Below are 6,039 nucleotides of genomic sequence, written 5' to 3' on the forward strand. Positions count from 1 at the left end.
CTCCGTATTGTTAACAGGCTGGAGTGTAGTGAGCGCGATGGATTATAGCATGATAGAAGCTCACTTAAGTAATTCATTGTAAGTAATTAACAGAATTTTTAAATGAATACAAAACTGAACAGGTTGCCAATGTAATGCAGATAAAATGGGGCTTATATGATTGTATATCTTGGTTCTAGTTAGCACTCTCGCTGCTGCATTTTGAACCAACTTAAGTTTATTTATTAAACCTGCAGGACATCCACCTAATAATGCATTACAATAATCTAGTCTTGAGGTCATGAATGCATAAATTCGTTTTTCAGCATCAGAAACAGATAGCATGTGTCGTAACTTAGCAATATTTCTGAGGTGGAAGAATGCAGTTCTACAAATATTAGAAATGTATTTTTCAAAGGTTAGATTGCTATCAAATTAACACCTACATTTTTTTGCTGTAGAAGTTGACGTTACAGTACATCCATCATGAGACAGATTATATTTTAGTCTCTTATATTTTGAGGTTTTTGTTCAAATGATTAGCACTTCTGTTTTATCAGAATTGAGTAGAAGGAAATTTCTAGCCATCCACGCTTTGATATAATTTATACATTCTGTTAATTTGGAAAATTGTGAAATTTCATTGGGTTTCGAAGAAATATAAACTTGGGTATCGTCGGCATAATAGTGAAAACTAATTCCATGGTTCCTGATAATGTCTCCCAGTGTCTGTACTATGATGGGGCCTAAATCCTGACTGAAATTCTTCATATACAGTTGTGCTCAAAAATTTGCATACCCTGACAGAAATTGTGAAATTTTGGCATTGATTTTGAAAATATGACTGATTATGCAAAAAAAAACTGTCTTTTATTTAAGGATAGTGATCATATGAAGCCATTTATGATACGTAGTTGTTTGGCTCCTTTTTAAATCATAATGATAACAGAAATCACCTAAATGGCCCTGATCAAAAGTTTACACACCCTTGTTACAGGTGTGTACACTTTTTTAGTTACAGACACACAAGGTGACACACACAGGTTTAAATGGCAATTAAAGTTTAATTTCCCACACCTGTGGCTTTTTAAATTGCAATTAGTGTCTGTGTATAAATACTCAATGAGTTTGTTAGCTCTCACGTGGATGCACTGAGCAGGCTAGATACTGAACCATGGGGAGTAGAAAAGAACTGTCAAAAGATCTGTGTAACAAGGTAATGGAACTTTATAAAGATGGAAAAGGATATAAAAAGATATCCAAAGCCTTGAAAATGTCAGTCAGTACTGTTCAATCACTTATTAAGAAGTGGAAAATTCAGGGATCTCTTGATACCAAGCCAAGGTCAGGTAGACCAAGAAAGATTTCAGCCACAACTGCCAGAAATATTGTTCGGGATACAAAGGTAACCTCAGGAGAAATACAGGCTGCTCTGGAAAAAGACGGTGTGGTTGTTTCAAGGAGCACAATATGATGATACTTGAACAAAAATGAGCTGCATGGTCGAGTTGCCAGAAAGAAGCCTTTACTGTGCCAGTGTCACAAAAAAGCCCGGTTACAATATGCCCGACAACACCTTGACACGCCTCACAGCTTCTGGCACACTGTAAGTTGGAGTGACAAGACCAAAATAAAGCTTTATGGTCACAACCATATGCACTATGTTTGGAGAGGGGTCAACAAGGCCTATAGTGAAAAGAATACCATCCCCACTGTGAAGCATGGTGGTGGCTTACTGATGTTTTGGGGGTGTGTTAGCTCTAAATGCACGGGGAATCTTGTGAAAATTGATGGCAAGATGAATGCAGCATGTTATCAGAAAATACTGGCAGACAATTTGCATTCTTTTGCACGAAATGGGATGCTCTTGGACTTTCCAACACGATAATGACCCTAAGCACAAGGCCAAGTTGACCCTCTAGTGGTTACAGCAGAAAAAGGTGAAGGTTCTGGAGTGGCCATCACAATCTCCTGACTTTAATATCATCAAGCCACTCTGGGGAGATCTCAAACGTGCGGTTCATGCAAGACGACTAAAGACTTTGCATGACCTGGAGGCATTTTGCCAAGACGAATGGGCAGCTATACCACCTGCAAGAATTTGGGGCTTCATAGACAACTAGTACAAAAGACTGCACGCTGTCATTGATGCTAAAGGGGGCAATACACAGTATTAAAAACTAAGGGTATGCAGACTTTTGAACAGGGGTCATTTCATTTTTTTCTTTGTTGCCATGTTTTGTTTTATGATTGTGCCATTCTGTTATAACCTACAGTTGAATATGAATCCCATAAGAAATAAAAGAAATGTGTTTTGCCTGCTCACTCATGTTTTCTTTAAAAATGGTATATATATTACCAATTCTCCAAGGGTATGCAAACTTTTGAGCACAACTGTATATACCATTTCTCTGTAATAATGAACATAGTTGGGAGGACACTACCTTTTCTAGTATTTTCGACATAAATGGGAGATTTAAAATCAGTATATAATCAGCCAGTTTTCCTGGATCAAGCTCTGGTTTCTTGATAAGCAGTTTAATAACTGCCATTTTAAAGTTTCTTGGGAAATGTCCTAAGGATAATGAGGAGTTAATAATATTAAGAAGAGGTTCTGAGATTACAGGAAACACCTCTTTTATGAGTCGTTATTGGATCTAACATTCATGTTGTTGATTTTGATGTTTTGATAAGTTTTGTTAGCTTTTCCTGACAGTGAAGGATTAAAGTTGCTTGTAGGGAATCATTTTAGTCTTCTGGGGTGCTGTGGCAGACAGATGCATAATTCCAATTATGTTTCTGATGATTTTGATTTTATCAGTAAAGAAATTCATAAAGTCATTACTACTATGCTGCGATGTAATATCTGGTTCAACAGAAGTTTCATTCCTATCCAGTTTAGCCACAGTATTGAAAAAACTAGTTTAGTATTGTTGTGGTTATTTTCTATGAGTTTGCTCAAATATGCAGACCTGGCAGCTTTTAGAGCCTGTCTGTAGTTAGAGTCACTATCTTTCCATGCACCATGAAATACCTTTATAATAATTTTGTATTCTTCCACTTACACTCCATTTTCCAGGCTGCTCTCTTGAGAGCATGAGTGTGATCATTGTACCACGGTGCAGGATTTTTCTCTTTAACTTTCTTTAATCGAAGGGGGTGACACTATCTAGAGTGCTAGTGAAGACTGTATCCATATTTTCTGTGACAACATGAAGTTCTTCTGAACTTTTTGGTGTACTGAGTATTTGAGACAAGTCTGGAAGATTATTTGTAAAGCTATCTTTACTAGTTGAAAGAATAGTGCTACCTGAATGAAAACATTGCGTACATTGTGTTACCTTTGCTAAGCGCAGCATACAAGAGACGAGGTAATGATCTGAGATATCATCGCACTGCGGCAGAATTTCTATATTATCAATATCAATTCCATATGACAAAATTAGATCTAGCATATGATTTTGGTGATGGGTTGGACCTGTCACATTTGGTCTAACCCCAACAGAGTTCAGAATATTGATAAATGCTAATCTCAGTGTATCATTTCTGTGTGGATGTTGAAGTCACCGACGATTAAAGCTCTAGCCACAGCAACCACTAGATCTGACAGAAAATCAGCAAATTCTTGAAGGAATTCAGAATATGGCCTAGGTGGTTTATATACTGTTGCAAGAACTAAAGGTGACAAAGATTTTTTATTTATATCTGACGATGTCTCATTTAGTATTATCAGTTCAAAAGAATTAAACTTGTATCCAGACCTTTGAGTAACACTGAAAATATCACTGTAAATTGTAGCAACTCCTCCTCGACCTTTCAGACGAGGCTCATGTTTATAATAATATCCTGAGGGAGTAGACTCATTTAAACTAATACATTCATTTGTTTTAATCCAGGTTTCAGTCAAACAGAGTGAATCCAAACAATGATCTATAATAATTTCATTAACAATTAGTGATTTGGATGAAAGTGATTGTGGAAAGGAGGAGGGCTGGGCCAGGCCATGATGACGTACGCCCGGCCCCTAATCAGGCTAATCAAGCCGACGAGTGGGATAAAGTTCGGGAGAGACAGAGCTACAGGCAGCTGCCCTGTATGGGTTTATGTTTGTGTGTTTTTGTTTAATTAAATATTCCTTTGATGCTTCATCCGGTTCTCACCTCCTCTTTTCCCTTTTACCCCATTACATTGGTGCCGAAACCCAGGATGCGCCATAGTAGAGTCCTCGCCACTACCATCCACCCCAAAGGAGCAGCCGCGGCCATCCGCTGGGGGACAGAGGAGCCCGGCCGCCTGAAAGCGGAGGAATGACCGCCGACTGCCGACCGCGAGGGGAGGAGGGGCTCCTTACGGGCCACTACCAGGGGCGGAAGAGACCCCTACCGGCCACTCAAACGCAGCGGGGTCAAAGGGAAGACCGCCGTCCGTGAGTGGGGAGGGGCTCACTACTGACCGCCTGGAGCAGGAGAACCGCAACCAGGAGCGGAGAAGACTCCTACCATCCACCAAAACGCAGCGGGGCGTTCTGTCCGCCAGGGGCCGGAGGACTGCCTCTGATCCACCCGGGGAGGAGCGGCTGTCATCCACTAGAAGGTGGAGGACTGACTGAGGACCAGGCTATGGCGTATCAGAAAACCGGCGAGTAAGGTTTTTTTCTCTCTCTCCTCTCTCTCTCCCGCTGTCGCTCCATGTTGGCTTTTCCCTTTCTCTTTTTTTTTTGTTGCTTTCCACTCCCCTTGTCTCCCTCCCAGGTCAGAGAATGTGGGGAAGACCTGCCGGCAGGCAGGGCCGGAAGGGCACGGGGGATGTACGTCATGCTGGGGGCCCCATCATGCCCCAAATTTTTATACAATGACGTTGAAATAATGCGGACTGATGGATTCAACAGAAGCATATTCCATCGACTAACAACCTCAGAGTTCACGGTAGGTCTGTCTTTAAAGATTTGTAAGTGATCGATAAAAAAATTATTTGTCTATGGAAAAAATTAAAGGGATTTTTACTTCTGTTTACCTGAATGTTGCACTCTATTCTGGTATGTTACACCCACTTTTTATGATCCAGTCAATATTGCCATGTTGGGCTAGTCTGCCTGCTCATACAAACAGAGCAATAGCGCCACAGAGCCACAGTGTTACACTTTTTGTGAGAATCAACCAATGAATGGCTTACATTTAGTTGTCTGCTTAAGCTGCGCTAGAAGACAGTTCTTTGTTTGCACAGATATGATCTCAAACCCTTCAGCTGTATGCTTGTTTAGCTTGTGCAAAGAGCAAAATAGAAGCAGAAGTTTATGATTCTGCAAAAACTATACAAACATGCACAGTTTGCTGCTGAGACATTGCAGGTGTTTGCATTCTAATCCAACGAGGTCAGATAGTTGCACTATATATAGCAGGAGTTTTTGCTAACAACCGAGGAGGAGGGAGAGAATAAGGGAGGGATGCTGCACTCCTCTGCACTCCCTTGGTCCCCTGGCTCATCTATCACAGTGTTCAGTGCCCACCGAGGACTTGCCAAGGAGAACCCTGGAGTGAGCCTCCCAGCGCCGTCTCTGCCTGACCTGAGATCAGTTCTGATGCACTACGTGCAATAAGGCACAGCATGGAAGTGAAAACAGGGAACTAATCTGGAGTCAGCTATTTAAGGAACGATTCTACCCCGGAGCAGGCGTGCTTGGGCTTGACCCACATTGTCATCAGCCTCTCCGGATGCTGGCTTTGCTTTGAGCGCTTCTCCGTCAAGGGCACCAAACAGCTTGTGGCTCACAGTTTCACACTTCACAGTACAGACTCCATAACCTGGCTGGTCTTTTTGATTTAAGAGGACTTTGTTCATGCAATACGCAATGTACAGTGTACAGTGTAGATGATACACAGGGACCAGCACTGAACTCCCTGTTGTGTCTGCATCTCCTTCTCAGCATGGGTGCAAAGTAAAAAAAAAAAATCTTCTCCATGGTGTTCTCAGGTTTTGCTTCATGTGTTGATCAGTCCAATGGGGTTTTCTATCAGACTGTTCTGGACTCTATAATAGTCTTTCTGTTTCACAGGCTGTCAT

This window comes from Myxocyprinus asiaticus, chromosome 36, assembly GCF_019703515.2.
Source record: "Myxocyprinus asiaticus isolate MX2 ecotype Aquarium Trade chromosome 36, UBuf_Myxa_2, whole genome shotgun sequence".
Classification (NCBI taxonomy): domain Eukaryota; kingdom Metazoa; phylum Chordata; class Actinopteri; order Cypriniformes; family Catostomidae; genus Myxocyprinus; species Myxocyprinus asiaticus.